This window comes from Nicotiana attenuata, chromosome 7 (assembly GCF_001879085.1).
Source record: "Nicotiana attenuata strain UT chromosome 7, NIATTr2, whole genome shotgun sequence".
Classification (NCBI taxonomy): domain Eukaryota; kingdom Viridiplantae; phylum Streptophyta; class Magnoliopsida; order Solanales; family Solanaceae; genus Nicotiana; species Nicotiana attenuata.
This window is the reverse complement of record NC_031995.1, coordinates 21,479,706-21,498,599: the sequence shown is the minus strand read 5'-3', so window position 1 is coordinate 21,498,599 and position 18,894 is coordinate 21,479,706. Positions and strand designations below refer to the sequence as shown.

The window sequence follows — 18,894 nt, the reverse complement described above, 5'->3', positions numbered from 1 at the left end:
ATTTCTGTGCCTATACTACGTATCTCATATCAAGAATGGATCCGCTGAAGTACATCTTTCAGAAGCCCATGCCCACTGGCAAGCTGGCCAAATGGCAAATCCTGCTGAGTGAATTCGACATCATCTACATGACTCAGAAAGCAATCAAAGGACAGGCATTAGCAGATCACCTCGCTGAAAACCCTGTGGATGGAGAATCGAGCCTCTGAAGACGTATTTTCCTGATGAGGAGGTATCCTTCATAGGAGAAGATATCGCAGAATCCTATGACGGTTGGAGAATGTTTTTTGATGGAGTAGTAAACTTCAAAGGAGTTGGCATAGGAGCAGTCCTAGTATCAGAAACCGGTCAGCATTATTCGGTGTCTGCGAAGCTCAGATTCCCATTCACCAACAACATGGCCGAATACAAAGCCTGCATCTTAGGGCTCAAGTTGGCTATCGACATGAACGTTCAGGAGTTGCTAATGATTGGGGATTCAGACCTGCTTATACATCAGGTCCGAGAATAATGGGCAGCCAAGAATTCCATGATACTCCCTTATCTGCATCACGTACAAGAGTTGAGGAAGAGATTCACAAAGACAGAGTTTCAGCATGTCCCTAGTGTCCAGAATGAGTTCGGCGATGCATTGGCTACCCAATCGTCCATGATACAGCACCCGGACACAAATTTCATTGACCCTATTCCTGTGAAAATCCATATTCAGCCAGCTTATTGTGCTCATGTCGAAGAAGAAGCCAACGGAAAACGTTGGTTTCATGATATCAAGGAATATTTAGCCACAGGGGAATATCCAGAACTTGCAAACGATACTCAGAAGCGCACACTTCGAAGGTTATCCAACAATTTCTTTCACAATTTTTTGAATTCTGTACAGGAGGAATCCCTATTTGGGATTATTAAGGTGTGTCGACGCAAAGGAAGCATCCAGGCTATTGGAAGAAATTCATGCAGGGACCTGCGGCCCGCATATGAACAATTTTGTCTTAGCCAAGAAAATAATCCGAGCTGGTTATTTTTGGATGACTATGGAGACAGACTGCATCCACTACGTCCGAAAGTGCCATCGCTGTCAGATACATGCAGATATGATAAAGGTGCCTCCTAATAAGCTTAATGTAACAAGTTCGCCATGGTCGTTCGCTGCTTGGGGAATGGATGTTATCGGACCTGTCGAGCCTGCCGCGTCAAACGGACAAAGGTTCATTCTAGTGGCAATTGATTATTTCACCAAATGGGTTGAAGTAGTTTCTTACAAGGTAGTGACTAAGAAAGTCGTGGCAGACTTTGTCCGCGATCGCATTGTTTGTCGGTTCGGAATTCCGGAGTCAGTCATCACTGATAATGGTTCCAATCTCAACAGTGACTTGATGAAAGCCATGTGTGAAACTTTCAGGATCAAACACAAGAATTCTACAGCTTACAGACCTTAGATAAATGGAGCCGTAGAAGCCGCCAATAAGAATATCAAAAAGATACTAAGGAAAATGATAGGAAAACATAAGCAGTGGCACGAGAAGCTATCATTTGATTTACTGGGGTACCTCACCACAGTTCGCACATCAACCGGGGCAACTCCCTATATGCTCGTTTATGGTACAGAAGCGGTCATTCCCGCCGAGGTAGAAATTCCCTCCCTGAGGATCATACATGAAGCAGAACTTGACGATGCAGAATGGGTAAAAAGTTGATACGAGCAGTTAGCTCTTATAGATGGAAAAAGAATGAATGCAGTTTGCCATGGTCAACTTTATTAGAACAGAATATCCAGAGCCTTCAACAAAAGAGTCAAACCAAGACAGTTTACACCGGGGAAGTTGGTATTAAAGAAAATCTTCCCGCATCAAGATGAAGCCAAAGGGAAATTCTGTCTCAACTGGCAGGGTCCGTACATGGTTCATCGGGTTCTAACAGGAGGAACCCTCATACTTGCAGAAATGGACGGAGAAGTTTGGTCGAAGCCGATCAATTCAGATGCAGTCAAACGATACTATGTGTAACCATTTATGATATCATTATGTAATTTGAACTACGTCTGACCTGATTCCCGTTTAAGAGGGGATACGTAGGCAGCCTTATGGGTTCGGTCACAATTCAATAAAAAATTTCATTTCCCCCGCTATTGGAAACTGGGGCAGAATTTTGAGGAGGACCCTCAAAATTCCGAAGTTGATCTTCAGCCATTCACCAACACACAACCGTCAGAAGCACCAACCCAGTAAACTGGGGCAGAATTTTTAGGAGGACCCTCAAAATTCCGGAGCGAGCGAGGTTGCAATGTCTTGAACCGCATCGCAGTCATCAGTTCACCTAAAAGAAAAATCTTTCTTTTATGTATTTACGTTACACTTTTACTAAATCATGCATGACTACTATCAAAATTGCTTTGTTTAGCAACGCTACCCCAATAAAAACAAGAGCCGAGCAAAACAAGCGAGCTCCACGGGAAGACGGACTAACCTTCCCCCTTTACAAAACTCACGATTTTTGTTTGGATGTAGGCACCCAAGACATAAAATCATCAGATACGATTACATACTCATACTTTTCAGGAATACAACTCTTAGAATCATCGCCTATTTGCAATTGCTATCCGTACGAGACATCTCCAACAACGACAATATAGCAATCCGCTATCGGCTATCATCTATCAGCTAAGAGATTTTATTATTATTCGCCTTTATTTTCTGCATTGCATAAGGCTACTATTCTGCCTTCCGAGACTAAGCTCTGTCTCCATAATTGCACAAGGCTACTATTCTGCCTTCCGAGGTTAAGCTCTACCTCCATCTGCATTTCTTGCATTGCATATGGCTACTATTCTACCTTCCGAGACTAAGCTCTGTATCCATAATTGCATAAGGCTACTATTCTGCCTTCCGAGGTTAAGCTCTACCTCCATCTGCAATTCTTGCATTGCATGAGGCTACTATTCTGCCTTCCGAGACTAAGCTCAATCTCCATAATTGCATAGGGCTACTATTCTGCCTTCCGAGGTTAAGCTCTACCTCCATCTGCATTTCTTGCATTACATAATGCTATTATTCTGCCTTCCGAGACTAAGCTCTGTTTCCGTAATTGCATATGGCTACTATTCTGCCTTCCGAGGTTAAGCTCTACCTCCATCTGTATTTCTCGCACCGCATAAGGCTATTATTCTGCCTTCCGAAGTTAAGCTCTACCTCCATAATTGCATAGGCTGAAATATCGCCACTTCATCGCCACTTCATCTTGCATCGGCTGAAAGATCGCCACTTATATTTCACACTTAGCATCGGCTGAAATATCGCCATTTTATTTAAATATTTACATTGCCTGAAATATCGCCACTTTATTTAAATCTCGCATCGGCTGAAATATCGCCATTTTTAGGTCTTAGTATCGGCTGAAATATCGCCATTTTATTTAAATCTTTACATTGTCTGAAATATCGCCACTTCATTTAAATCTCGCATCGACTGAAATATCGCCATTTTTTTAAGTCTTGCATCGGCTGAATGATCGCCAAACCCCGCATTTCATAGGCTGAAAGATCGCCAAAATTGCCCAAAGGCGTCATCGTTCAGTGGCACCATTTTCATTGCCCGAGAACATCATTCCATGGCCCGAGGACCCCACTTTTACCTCCGCATAGCATTATTCAAAGGCGTCATGGTTCCTAGGCATCATTCTCATAGCCCGAGAGCATCATTTCATAGCCTGCGAATCCTTTATTAAATGTTTCATGGCCCAGGACACCATGGTCCGAGGACGTCATCCTAACCGTCCAAAGACAGCATTCATGGTCTAACGGGAACTTGCATCATGTTCAAAATTTATGCACAACATATGCACTCGTGTTGTTATTTACAGGTAAACCGGCCAACAATGGGCGTGTCAGCAGGAGCGATCCCGCTCCAGTTTCCGCAGCTCTGTTAAACCCGTGGCAATGCTACCCCAATCCAAATATCTCGTCCGTTCTTGGAAAAATCTCCATCGGCATGTTCCGTTGGCGGGTCCTGAACCACATACGGCCTGATTCGTGTAAGACCAAGGATATGTAGGCGGCTCAGGAACCAAAGCTCGGTCAAAATTCTTCAATCATTTCATTCAGTCAAAATTGGCCATCATATCTTTACCCGACAACTCTTTCATCCTTCCCGGGTAAAGAGGGGCAGCTGTTGATACCCAATTTTTCCCAATATAACTTTCATGTACAAAATACTCTCAAAATAGCATATATATATGCATATATAAGCATAGCTCAGTGTTTGGCATTTTTAATAATTTTTAAAAATTTTAAAATTAATTTATTGTCCATTTTTAGCAGTCAAAAATCAATAGTTATTCCCAAAATTATTATTTTGATGAATAACTTATTTTATTCTCATATTTACACCAAAATATAGTTAAGGTTATTTTTGTATATTTTAACAAATTTATTCGATATTTAAAAGACTAAATTGCATATAATTGCAATTATAGCCTATTTTGAGATTAATACCATTTTGTAATTGTAAAATTGGGTCCAGTATTTTTAAGCTAATGCTTATATACTATTAATTGTTTTAGTACTTTCAATTTGCTTTTTAAATCATTTTACTATTTTTTATATAATAAAAAGGGAAAATTGGCTATTTAACATTTAGCCTAATCTTATTTCAAATAAAGCCCCCATTTCCTTTCAATTTTAACCCTTAAACTGTCCCAACCCCAACCCCAATTAAACCAGCCCAATTTCGTTTTTAACCCGGCCCCAACCCAATCCAAAAAACCGCCCGGCTTTTGCTTTTAATCCGAGCCGTTGATCATTTTCATCAACGGCCATGATTCCTCGCCATTTTTAACTCCCCACCATACCCTAATCCCCCATTTTTCGTTTAGCCAGCCGCCTCTGAATACCCTCCCCCTCTCAAACTCTCTCGAATGTTCTTGAAACCCTAATCACCTTCTACCATTTTCAACCTCCAACTCACCGGAATCCATGGCCTCTCAGGCCATGGGTGGCCTATACTTACCTCCTATTACTCCTATGTGCCTGATACTTGAAGATTCGAGGCCAGACCTCGAAGGTATTCACTCATACCTTCGCCGACTCGAGGTTTCCGGCCATCTCCGGCGTATCCTAGCCTTGCGAGTCTGATTCCAACCTTCTCCGACTCCGATCAGTGACTTTTCAAAGCCTTCTCGTTCTAGGGTTCTTCTAAAACCCTAACCTTTCGAGGTTTTCTCTAATTCTTTTTTAGATCAGTTGTGTATCTATGCTTTACTTGAGTTTTCAAACGATTTCCCTAATTTTTCTTTTGAAAATTACTTTCAAAACCCTTCTTTTCCGATTTAGGGTTTTCTGGAAAGTGTTTAAGTGTTTTATGATTGTCTTCTTTGTTATTCGTATTGTTTCTCTTACTGTGTTTCCTGGATTATGTTCTTTTACTGAGTTTTATACTCCGTTCTTGAATGTTCTTTACTGTGTTCTATATGCTTCACGCTTGTGTTTCTTCTACCATGTTTTCCATATTATGTTCTCATGTGCTTTCTACCATTTTCTGGTATTTCTTCTACTATGTCCTGCTACACTATACCTTTCTACTGCGTTCTTTGCTATTTTCCTTCTACTAATCCTTGTTTAGGTTTCTTCTGGAAAAAAAACCTTAAGCATGTTTCTTCTACTCTTTCTACTGTGTTTGCATGTTTTCTCATGGGTTCTTGAAGGAAACCTCTGAGCCTGTTTTGACTACTTGCCTCCTCATCCCTGTATTTGATGCTAGGTGGAAACCCTAGAATTTGGGGATTCTGCCGAGGTTTGATTATGTGAACTAGGGTTTTGTTTAGAACCCTTAACTCCTTCAGACTGACTTTGAGTCTCTGAACTGAGTTTTGACATCTTTTATACAATTCTGAACTTTTTGGTAAAACTCTCCTACACCGGTGTTCCTACTAATTTTACAATGGCTCGACAAGTTTCTTTCATGTTTAATGTGTCTGTATGGTTTATATGTGATGAATCCTTCTTCAAAAAGGTTTTCAAACTAGTGATTGACTCAGAATTCCTTTTTAATAGGTCTAATTAACTATTTGCTGATTTTCCTTAAGTTAAATCCTTTTCCATCTTTCTGACTTGGTTCACTCATACCAAATATCAGGCCTTGTGATTTCGTGGCTGTTAATTGATTTTCTTTCCTTAAATTTTACAACCATGTATTTCAGAAACCATGTCCTTAAATTACCTTTATGTATTTGCCTTCAATTGCATGCTTTACACAAGCGTTTGATTAATTTCTTTCCTTAATTGTTTTATACCCGTTTGAATTTGGATCCCTTAATTAAAGAGAGTCTTATGCAATTGATTGACGATCAGTCTTCAATTATTTTCTTACCTTATTTTCTAATGACTTTCACACTATAAATACACAACCATTTTTTCACAAGCGACACACGATTGAACACACTTGAAACTATACGATTTCACAACCCCTTCTGAACTCTCACTTAAAAGTATTCTGTCTTCCTGTATGCACTATGGCTTTTACAAGACTACTGCTTTTCTTACTTGTTTCCTTGAAACTGGTATGTCCTAATTTTAGTTTCAGCTTCTTCCCTATGTGTTTACTTTACCATTGGTAAACACTTGTCTACTTTGCTGTTCATGTTCAGTAGTTAAATTATATGTATTTCTTTCCTTGTATCTTGCTTCTATTATGAATCCCCATACCCCATTCCCCTATGTGTGCTGAGTTAAAGTTCATGGCCTGGCAGCATCCAAATTGCTGCCCAGGTTTTAACCTGACCTTCAATAGATCCTAACTCCCAGTTTAAAGCTGACAGGCTGGTCAGGGGTGTGCCAGCATCCCAATTGCTGGGCATGACCACCAGCCTGCCATGGCCTTCCCTAATTTCCCCTCCTTTGCACTTGCACTACTCCTAGACTCTAAGTTCTGCCCCCTCCTATGATCCTTGCCTTGGGACCTTGAGTTCCCTCTAAACTTGGACATTAGAGGGCTGACCCTTCCACACTGCACTATAATTCTGTAATGATATTTGGGGTGTAAGCACTGCCTGGAGTTCATGAAGCTCCTTGGATCATTGACATATCCCAAATAAGAGAAAGGCTTTGGAAATCTCATCTTTGGAAGTTGGTTTATTTCATATATCAGACTAGGAGTCTGAATTAGACTCTCCTTGGTTGGAATTTTAATTGCTGATGTAATTTACTTTTGCGGATTCATTCAAGTTGTAATAATTTGTAATAACTATAGGGTGAATAGTAAAAGTGGGGGAGGGTCTCTCATGTTATGCATATGGGGTAGATATCATGCTTTAGGTTTACTTCTGCAATCACAGCCTGTTCATTACTGCATTAGAAATCATGCATATAAGTTTATTCATTACTGCATTAGAAGTCATGCCTTTAAGTTTATTCATTACTACATTCGAAATCATGCCTATAAGTCATTTCATTATACATTTAGAAATCATGTCTATAAGTTTATCTGCATATAGAAATCCTGCCTATAAGTATATTCATCTGCATATAAAAAATCTTGCCTATAAGTTTATTCATTACTGCATATAGAAATCCTTCCTATAAGTATATTCATCTGCATATAGAAATCCTGCCTATAAGTTATTCATCTGCATTAAAAATCATATCTGTAAGTTTCTGCACATCTGCATATACACATTAGGCAAACAGTTTATAGGTTAAAATAAATCGGTTGCATCCTAGACACCATGCTTATAGGCCTCCTGCACTTATGTAACTCTATTAAAATCAATAACGCTTAGAAGCCATGCCTATAGGGGTAATCGTTTGAATCTGATTCGTCTACAGGCCTAAAATCAGTAGTAAATGTCGTTTAATATCTGCAGAACTTGTTTGTTTCTAAAATCAGTAATCTTTCTTTAAAATCAGTACGCCTTCTGCAATTTTAGATATCATGATTACAGGCCTCACCTAGGCAAACCTGTAGGTAATTAATCAACTATACCAGTCTTTAATAATTACAACCAGCAGGCAGGTCTAATTCGGACTTCTCATCTAAAAATATGTGATGTATCAGCCACCCTTCCTACGTTAAGTTTAGTTAAAGACCTAACCAGTATTTGTAAGCCATGCTAAACAATTTGCTGCTTTGAATGGGGAGGCCTACTTGAGCCTTAACTGCTATGTGCTTCCCCATAATCTGCCTTATGTGTTTTGTTTGTCGCTCTAGAATTTTATCCTTTTAAAACCATACAAAACCCACATCTCCCTTCCCTTTAGGATTAGTAGTCTCAAATGCCTCCGGGACTGATAGGATCGAGGCGGGTACTAACATGCAATAAGTAACGAAACCATTCCTCGTTTAATACCTTAACGGGGTGGAAAAGGGTGGATATAGATATGTTGACCGGTGTACTAATACCACGTGTAGCCCCTCTTTGAGGAGTGATTACCGGGTATTGCATTGATGTGATCCATATTATTTGTAAACCTAGGACCCCCTTCCCTTTATTTGTTTATTTATCACTTTTTTTCCAGAATTTTCAAGCTTGTTTTTCTCAAAATTCGAGCCCCTTTCTAATTTCATCAAACTTTAACTTATCTGCAAACTTTAATATGATAATCCCACATATCTGAAGCCCTTGTTTGCTTATTTTTTACTTGTACTTGAAGTCACAATTATAACATGGCCGGGAACCACACTAGTGGATGTTGAGGGGTGCCTAACACCTTCCTCTCGAGATAATTTCTAGCCCTTACCCAAACTCTGGTTCTTCAAACTCAAACCCTTCTTAGTGTCCTAATGCACTTAATCTTTAGGTGGCGACTCGTCAAACTCAAAAGCCCAATTCCCAAAAGGGAACGAGTTGTCCTCCAAAATGTCATAAACCCGATTTCTCCTTTAAGAAAAAGGGGGCATCGACACATGTGCACCCTTACAAAATCATGTGTTAAAATCTGCTAATAATTAGCACCTTGCTATTATGTTCTACGATGCCATGTGCATTTAGAAAACCTGCTCTTCGGAAATTCTGCAATCCTTTTTTCTGCATTTCGAAATCCCGCTTTAGGAAATGCTGCATACAAATCATCATGAGCTTTATACAGGCATCTTAGATACCATGTTTTAGGATCTTATCCACACTTGCATTCGCACTTAGTGTAAACTGCTGGTTATGAAAGAGGTAAAAATAGCTTCACACTTGATTATCCTGTTTAAAATAACTGGTAATAATCTCTGCATTCGTATAAGCTAGAACATCATGCTCTTAGGGTAAAACAATTTCAAAACTGTCTTTTAATTATTCTGAATAACTGCTGCATACTATCTTTCGCCTAGGCAGGCCTTAGGTAATCAACTGTAAATAAAACTAGAATCATCTCTGTGATTAGTGTCTAATTATCAACTGTTAAAATCAGTAGGCAAGCTTGCTTCGGACTTCTTTTCTGAGTCATGTGATAACTCTGGTTCTGCTGTTATCACCTAGATACCATGCATAGGATTTAAATTCAGACTTTTATTGTGTATGAGTCATGTTGTCTACGTGTATTACCTGTGGAGGTATATTTGAGCCTTTTGTTTGTCTTCCATGCTCCCCTTAATTGAAGTCCTACTTGTTATTGTATGTCGCCTTTGTATTTTGCCTATAAACCTGAGGGTCTGCCTAGAACCTCCTTCTTCTAGGATATGAGTCCTAAATTCCTCCGGGACTGATAGGAAGGGACGAGTAACAACATGCGATAGGGGTCGAGAACAACCTTCGCTTTAATTACCTTCACAGGGCGGGAAAGGGTAGATATGGATATGATGACCGGTGCGCTAATGCCACGCGTAGCCCCTTTTCTAAGGAGTGATTACCGGGCATTGTACTGATGTGATCCATATTACAAACGAACCTAGGACACCCCTCTTTACATTCATGAACATGCTTAGATTGTAATCCTTTTAAAATTCCCGCTGTCTTTCAAACATTTGTGTGTTTAAACTTAAATCCCCTACTATTTGAGCCATACGTGCTTACTTGCTAATTGTACAAATTCACAAAAAACTATCCGGGAACCACAATAGTGGATCCTGAGGGGTTTCTAACACCTTCCCCTTAGGATAATTTCAAGCCCTTACCCTGTCTCTGGTTATCAAACGTAGTTATAGATGAACCTTACAGGTGCCCTAATGCACCTTAAAATCGTTAGGTGGCGACTCTTCAAAAATGCAAACCCCTTTCCCAAAAGGAAAGAGTTGTCCCAACCAAAATGTCATAAACCCCATTCAAAAATGGATGTTCGAGTGGATTCCGACAGAGGAGTTCATCGCCCGATCCAGAGATGCACCTTTCCTAATACTGATTGTTCTAAGGGGAACATACCCTTACGTCCCTCTTCGAGTTATGAGGCAAGCAGGTAGGAAGCAAGTCATACCCAGGGTTGACAAGATGAGCCATTTCCGAGCTGACTTCCAAAATGATGATAGTTCCTACAAGTGCCAAGCCCAACACATGTGGCACTACAATATCGTAATGGGAAAAGACACCATCGAGCCAGACAAATATCATGCTGGTTATAATCCTTTCTATTCAGGTTGGTTGGAAGACAATTGGGATGGTCTGGGCCAGCCCGGGTTTGTTAGAGGTCATAGAATTATAGATGAAAAGGCCGAGGTGCAAGTCAAGTACAACCGACTGCGCAAAAGGATCCGTGAATGCGAGAATGAACACCGCAAGATACAAGAGTCCAACGAGAAGCTGATTGAGGAATGGAAAGACATGGCTATCAGTGCCAACAAAGGGCTAGGATACTTGGAGTGAGGCATAGTAGAACTAGAGGGACCGAAGGTGGACATCTAGCCAGAGCATACCTGTTGTTGGGACTTCGTGAATTGGGGAAGCTTTTCGACGGAGCCGGGGAAGCCGAGTCTGGGGAAGGTCCTTTTGGGACCAAATAGATAGGAGTTTACCTTTTTCGCTTTATGAATGTAATAAGGCCAATGGTCATTAGTGACTTTTATTTCTTGCTTATCTAATGCCGTTTTGGGATTCACCTATTTTTAAACAATAAAGTGAGGCATTTAGCATTCTAAGTTCTCCATGTCACTTTGTCGCAAGGCCTACCTTGGGCACAAAAGAGGTTCCCCAAATAAGGACACGCGTTACGTTCCCGCACTATGTCTTTAAATATTGCAATACTTTTATAATCCTCACTAACTTGATTACCTTTTGTTTTTATTTCCGTTTTTTATTATTTCCCCTCCCCAAAGGTTAGTTCGTGCACTCTGGCATCATCATCTTATTTCACAAGATCCAGGGGCCCTCCACCCACTCCTCCTCTTAGTCCTGTTAAAAGTAAGAACAAAGGCAAGATGGAAGATTTGAACAACGTCAGGAAGGAAAACACAGCTGAACTTGTCGAGGTGTGAGGCCCGTGAGAGATTTTTACTCTAAACCCGAAAGCTCGTAGTGACTAATTAGGAATATGTGTTAGAGACGCGTAAAATTCCGGACCCTTTTGGACTGATCTATGCACTAAAAAGTCAAGAAATAATGTTTTCCAGAAAAGTGCGATCCTGTGGTCGCATATCAGGCATGCGGACCGCATAGTCGCCGCAAAGTGAGTCAGTGTGTTGGTCAAATTTGAGGTCAACTATGCGGGCAATTATGCGATTGCATAATCGATATGCGGACCGCATAGTCGTCGCATAATTCCCTTGGGATTTTGTAAGGGGCAGTTCTGCGGTGCATTATGCGACCACAGAACGGGTATGCGGACCGCATTTCTGCCGCATACCCAGAAAGTGTTCTCAGGCTTTGGGGAGCATTTTTGCGGTCCATTATGCGGGCCGCATGTCAACTTTGCGATCGCAAATGCGATCGCAGATCTGACTCGGGGCTCCTAATTATTAATTTTTAAAACCCGACCCCATCCCATTAAAAACACCCCAATAGAACCATTTTTATATTATTTTTCACGACATAGAGAGAGGGAGGGAGTTCTAGAGTGAGAAGGAGTAATTTTCATCAAGTTCTTTCTAAATCCTTGCCCCAAATCCTTGAAGATTGTCAATTGAAGTTACTAGGTCTTCATCCTAAGAGGTAAGAACTGTACCCTCATCAATAATTTCAAAGTTTCTATTAAAATAGGTAATGAGCAAGTGGGTACATGGGTAAAGGGCTGGTAATTTTGCATGCACAAGAGATAATGGGGTGTAGGGAGGATGAGAACTAAAGAGACAACAATAGGGGTATAATATTAAAGAAATTTCTTTCAAAAAGGGGCCTAAGATCACAATGCACCTTTGATGTTTGATGATATGCTCAAACGAGCTAGAATCTTAATCTCGTCACTAATTCTTGGTTTGTTTGTAATTCTTATACAATAGATTGAAGTGCTAAGAGTCTCGGAATTTTATAAGAATTAGGAGAAAGCTTTATTGAGGTATGTATGGCTAAAAACCCCTCCTCTTAGAAATTGAGCTTCTATGGTGCCCGTGTAAGTGTTCTAAGTTTGAAACATAATTGATGAAATGCTTGTTATGTTAAGTGAATCGATATTGTGAAAATGTATGAGGTAGGTAATTCTTTAGGTGTTTAATGTGTTATATGGAAGATGTGTGGAGAACATGAATTATGTGCTAAATGCCTAACTATCATGCCAAACTTGACGAATTTTCCTCTATGCTTATGACTTAAAGTGCTTTTGTATATGCCTATAACTTTAAGTGGAAAAGTAAATGTTGAAAAGGGGAAAGAGGTGAAGCATGGGTTTTGGAATGTGGAAATTGTGGCCCCAAGTGCCGGTAAACTAATACATGTGTAACCAAAGATTGGTGTGATATGAATAACAAAAGATGGTAACGTCTCGGGGAGACGGCTTAGCCGATCGGGCCGTGATCGGACGCCATGATATATATACACATGGTTGTAATGTATTGATGATTGAAACTAGAAAGTGTGAATGAAATAATGTGTCACGACCCAAATCCCAAAACTGGCCGTGATGGCACCTCTCGTGAAGACAAGACCAGCCAGAACACTCTAACACCTCTTATTTAACAGTTACTTAACATTTATAAATCCAAAACGCGTATTTAAACAATCACAATGCGGAAAACAGCGATAATCAGAAGGAAACCAACCCGACACAGCCCTAACTGGGGTGTCGCAAGTCATGAGCTACTACAGAGTTGCTATTAGTCTACTAAACAGAATATCTGATACAAAAGTCTGGAATAACTGAAATAGCATAAAATAGGGGAGTCAAGGGGGCTGCGGACGCCAACAGCTACCTCGATGCTCCGATCTGGCTGCCTGATCTGGAAAAGGATATCAGTGCTCAGGAACGGACTCTGCTATGCCTGAATCTGCACACATGGTGGAGGGAGTAATGTGAGTACTCCGACCCAGTGAGTAATAATAATAAATAATAACCGAAGGTAAGAAAACACAAAACAACACAAGGAAATTCTATATCAGGCAATAAGTCACTTAAAGCAGTAAAGTCCGTGAAAATCAAATGAAATCTCAGTTTTAAAGGTAGGTGAATCAGGTAAAACAACTAATAAGCAAAAAATAGTAAAACTGCCCCTCGGGCCCAGTATCTACCACTCAGTACAGAAACAGCCCCTCGGGCTCACTCTCAGAATAGTCTCACATAGTAACCGCTGCGGCGTGCAGCCCGATCCCTATATCTCGTCGACGGCGCTCACTGGGGGTGTGCAAACTCCGGAGGGGCTCCTACAGCCCAAGCGCAATATTGCTTCGGCGCGCAGCCCGATCCACATAAACAATTGTTGCGGCGTGCAGCCCGATCCATTTAAGTATTTGCTGCGGCGTGCAGCCCGATCCATAATATATATATAATATCCTCACTGTTGGGTTCTCAACCCCTCGCACTCATTTTAGGACACAATAGTATAAGGTAGGGATCTCAGCCCACATATTTCCCTCATTTAGGATTAACACTTACGAAACCGGTTCACATTATTTAAAACAATTAGAAACATGACTGAGGATGTGATTTTAAATAAATAAAGTGAGGAAAAATCAGTCATAATGCCCCTAAGGGTTCTACAAGGCGGCACGAGGCCCCAAACATGGCAACTAGCCCAAATCATGATGATAAACAAAACAGCTTAGTCAAAAACGCGGCAAAATATCAAACGGGACGGACCAAGTCACAATCCCAGTAGTAAACAACCCCGCGCTCGCCATTAAGCGTGTGTTTCACCTCAATATAGCACTACGTTGTGCAAATCTGGGGTTTCAAACCCTCAGGATATCATTTACTATCATTACTCACCTCAAGCCGGCCAAAATCCTAGCTCGCAATGCCCTTGCCTCGCAAATCAACCTCCTCGCGCGCGGAATCTGGTCAAACCACAACGAATACGTTACAATAGGCTAAGGGAACATAACCCAATCGAAAAGACTCGAAAAATATCGAAATTCACGAAATTTGCAAAACCCGAGCCCCGGGCCCACTTCTCGAAAAGTCAGAAAATTAACATCATCGGATTCCTTATCTCGCCACGAGTCTATACATACCAAAAACTCCCAAATCCGAGCCCAAATGACCCTTCAAATTCCACTTTGAATTACCAAATTTCCAAGCCCTAGCTTTACCCTCTTTTGATGAATTTCCACAAATTGCTATGTTAATTCTACCATTAAATCATGCATTAAGGTCAAGGAACTCACCTCCAATCACACTTAGTCGAAGTCCCCTTAAATTTCTGCCCAAAAGCCCTCAAGGTCGATCAAAAATAGTGGAAATAACCCTTTGCTCGCGGAACAAAATGAGCTTTTAAAATCCTTCTCTGAACTAGACTTAGCTGATTTTTTTCATTCAAAAAGGTTAGTCTAGCTTAGTAATATATATGATCCCTATATAAGGAAACTGAGTTCGACTGAATTCATAGTTTGGGGAAGTTTTAAAGATAAAAGAATGTTAACACCCCCTTAAATGGTAAGAAAAGCAAGACAGTAGTGAATAAATCTGTTAATATATAGAGAGTGAAAGATGAGAAAAGAGCAGGCAAAATGTCAGAAGTGGGATTTGAACCCACGCCCTCTCACGAAGACCAGAACTTGAGTCTGGCGCCTTAGACCACTCGGCCATCCTGACATTGCATGACAATAATTTGAACTTTTCGATTAACTCCGCAATTATATTGAAGGTAACTCTTATTTCAAGCTATTGTGTAGTATGATTTTGGAAATAAGAATGTCACATTAATTTCACATTTGTAGGTCTGGATTCTTAAACCTGCCTCCATTCAAAATGATTCTTAAGTAATATCTTATCTTATATCCATTCCGGGGAAAACAAAAAGCCACACGTCCACATTTTCACAATGCTTGTTAGTTTTTTTTTTTGGGAATTGACTGATTATGTACTATCGAGTTAGAAGGAAATAATACTATCTATTATGATGCTTTGTGCATTGGCCTTGGGTGTATGTTGATGCAGGACGGTAGGGTGATTGCCTATGCATCACGCCAGTTAAAGCCACATGAGAAGAACTATCCGATACATGATTTGGAGTTAGCAACTATTGTGCACGCGCTCAAGATTTGGAAGCATTACTTGTATGGCGTGTCTTGTGAGGTGATATTGATCATCAGAGTCTTTAACATCTGTTCAAGCATATTTTAATTGAGGAAGTGGATATGGTTGGAGTTATTGAAGAATTATGATATCATTAAGGCTAATGTGGTAGCAGATGCCTTGAGTAGAGATACAGAGTGTATGTGGAGTTTTGCACTTATACCAGCTGTAGAGAGGCATTTGGCGATGAATGTTTAGCTTTCGCTAACAGATTCGTGAGATTAGATATTTCTAAGCCTAGAAGAGTTCTTGCGTGTGTTGTTGCGCAGTCGTCCTTATTTGAGTGCATCAAGGCATGATGATATTTGGGAAGAAGGTCAAGTTGAGTCCTTGGTATATTGGCCCATTTGAGATCTTGGAGGGAGTTGGAGAGGTAGCTTAAATGCTTGTTTTGTCACCCAGCTTGTCAGAAATTCATCCGGTATTTCACGTTTTCATATTTCAGAAGTACTATGAAGAAAAGACACATGTGTTGGATTTTAGTTCAGTGCAGTAGGATAAGAATTTGCTTATAAAAAAGAGCTGGTGGCCATTTTAGATAGGTAGGTTCAAAAATTAAGGCCGAAACAGATTGCATCAGTGAAGAGGTCAATCGGTCGAGGAAGTGACTTAAGAGATCAAGCATAAAATGTGTAGCAGATATCCTCATCTTTTTGTCATTTCAAGCATGATTATAAACCCGTTCAAGGATGAATATTTAACTAAGAGGGGGAGAATATAACGACTATGCCAGTCTTTTTGTGTATTTGAGCCCTATTTCCCTATTTGATGCTTCCGTATGTTTGTTTGTTATTTTGTGACTTACAGGGATGGTTAGTTTCTTTTTGGGAAGATTTGAGAGTGATTTGAGACACTTAGTCTCATTTTGGAAGCTTATTTAAGAGTTGACGAAGGATTGACTTTTGAGCGAACACACTCGGATTGGTATTTTATGGTTCTAATAGGTTCGTAAGGTTATTTTGGACTCGGTGCATATTCGAATTTAGATTAGGAGGTTTCTAGAAGGTTTTGGCTATATTTGATGAAAGTCGATAATTTGACGATTTGGAGAGTTTGTAGGTTATTTTGATGTTACAGGAATCCGACTAATATTGCGGGACTTATGATAGGTCCATTAAGTTGATTGGAACTTGTGTGCAAAGTTTGGTTGTGATCCAGAATGTCTAAGTGTGATTCGGACGCGTTCGGCGAAGTTGGAATATTTTAAACTTAAGAGAATAATTTTGATCGCCAATTCTTAGTTTTAATGTTATTGTGGTTTTTTGAGCCTTTGGATTAGGTATATGAACTTGTTGGTATGATTGAACGGGTTCCCATGTATGATTCGGGGTGATTTTTTTACAATTTTCTCATGGTTTGGGGTTGCTAGGTTTTTGATGCATGGTAATGCTTCGCGATTGCAGGGAAGGGGAGTTGGCAGGTGAACTTTTGCTCTTCGCGTTCGCGTGAGTGTTGTTGCATTTACGGAGGACTGAGGGCAGGAAAACCATATTCGCGTGCAAGGGGCCGCGTTTGTGATGATGTGGTGTCAGACAGAGAACTTGCATTTGCATTTGCGGAGCGAGGTTCGCGTTCATGTAGGCTAGGCAGGCTTGGTCATTCCGTTCACGAGAAGGACTTCACGTTCGTGAAGTGGAGCATCAGCTGGAGGTATTTTTGTCCTACACGATTATGAAATGGATGTTGCGATCGCGCTTTATATCGCTGGGCAGANCCAAAATAACATCAAAATCTACCATGCTCAATAGCAACAGATCAACTCGGGTCTCCAGACCCCCAATAGTAACCAAACATGACCGGTATACATGGTCCATAATAACAGTATCGCCCACTGGGGTAGATACATGGATAGGTAAAGCAAGACACCCTCGGGTCGTACCCAGATGATGAGCAAAATATGAGGACACATAGGAATAGGTAGAACTGGGATCAGATAAAACTGAGGCATCTCTGTGGCATACTGAAATAATACCTGTAATAACAGCATCCAAGCAATAGCATCTGTCCTGCCCCTGAAGAGCATAAAAGCGAGCCTGACCACCGCCCAATTGACCACCACCTCGGGGGCGACTCCTAGCTGCCTGACCCTCACCCCTAGCTGGCGGGCGCTGAAGAAACTGGACCAGAAGATGAGGGCTGACCCCTCTGCTGAGATAAGCTAGCAGCACGACGAGGACACTCCCTCCGTATATGCCCAAACTCTCCACGCTCATAGCAACTCCCAGGTGCTGAGGACTGGGACTGAAGGGAACCCCTCGCGCCAGAGTGACTAGCTGATGCACTCGGCCTGGAAGAACCCTGAGCAGACGGAGCACGAGATGAACTCTGTGCTGGAAGAGCGCTGAGAGATGGATGACTCTGCTGAGAACCCTGATAACCACGACCTGAAAATGCCCTACGATACTCGGGACGGGCTGACCAGCGGGCCTGAAAGAACGACCCCGACCCTGCTGGAACTGGCCCCTCGAAGGAGCGCCACTGTAACTACCAGAACCTCGAGGCCTCTTGGCCTCCCTCTCATCTCGATCCTGACGGCGAACCGCCTCAATCTCTCGAGCTATATCAACCACCTTATCGAATATGGCACCCAACACTCACTCCCTAGACATAAGAACACAGAGAGGGTAGTGGAGACCATCAACAAACCTCCGGATACGCTCACGATCTGTCGGAACCAGCCAAACTGCATGCCGAGCTAACTCTGAAAATCTCATCTCATAATGGGACACTTTCATATCTCCTTGCCGTAGCCACTCAAACTGTCTGCGTAACTCCTCTCTGCGGGACTGCAGTACATACTTCTCCAAGAAGAGAGTGGAGAACTCTTGCCATGTCAAAGGTGCTGCACCAGCCGGCCTACGTCGCTCATACGCCTCCCACCAAGTGAAGGCAGCTCCAGTAAACTGAAAAGTAGTAAAAACCACGCCACTGGACTCAAGAATCCCCGCTGTACGAAGCATCCGCTGACATGTGTCAAGAAAACCCTGGGCATTCTCGCCCTCGGCACCACTAAATGTCGGAGGCTGGAGCCTACCAAACCTCTCAAGACGATGCTGCTCATCCTCAGGCATAGCTGGAACTCTGATTTCCTGCACTGGTGCAATTGGCTGAGCTGGAGGTGCCTCTGGAGTCTGTAATCTCTGCACTCCCTGCTCAGGTGTGCGAGCAGCGGGGGTCTGATTGCCTCCCCTGGCCTGTGAAGTAGCCGCTGCTGCTGTAGTGGCGGAGACCACCTGATCCAGTCCCGTGCACATTGTCAAGATCTGAGCTAATGTCTCCTGAAGGCCAGGAATCACTATGGGCACAGCCGATGCCTGAGCTGGAACTGT

General features: G+C 41.6%; 1 non-coding gene across 1 annotated transcript; it reads right to left on the bottom strand.

The window, feature by feature from the left end:
* Positions 14,999-15,082, bottom strand: TRNAL-CAA. Its single transcript has one exon. It is a non-coding gene; the product is annotated as a tRNA-Leu (tRNA).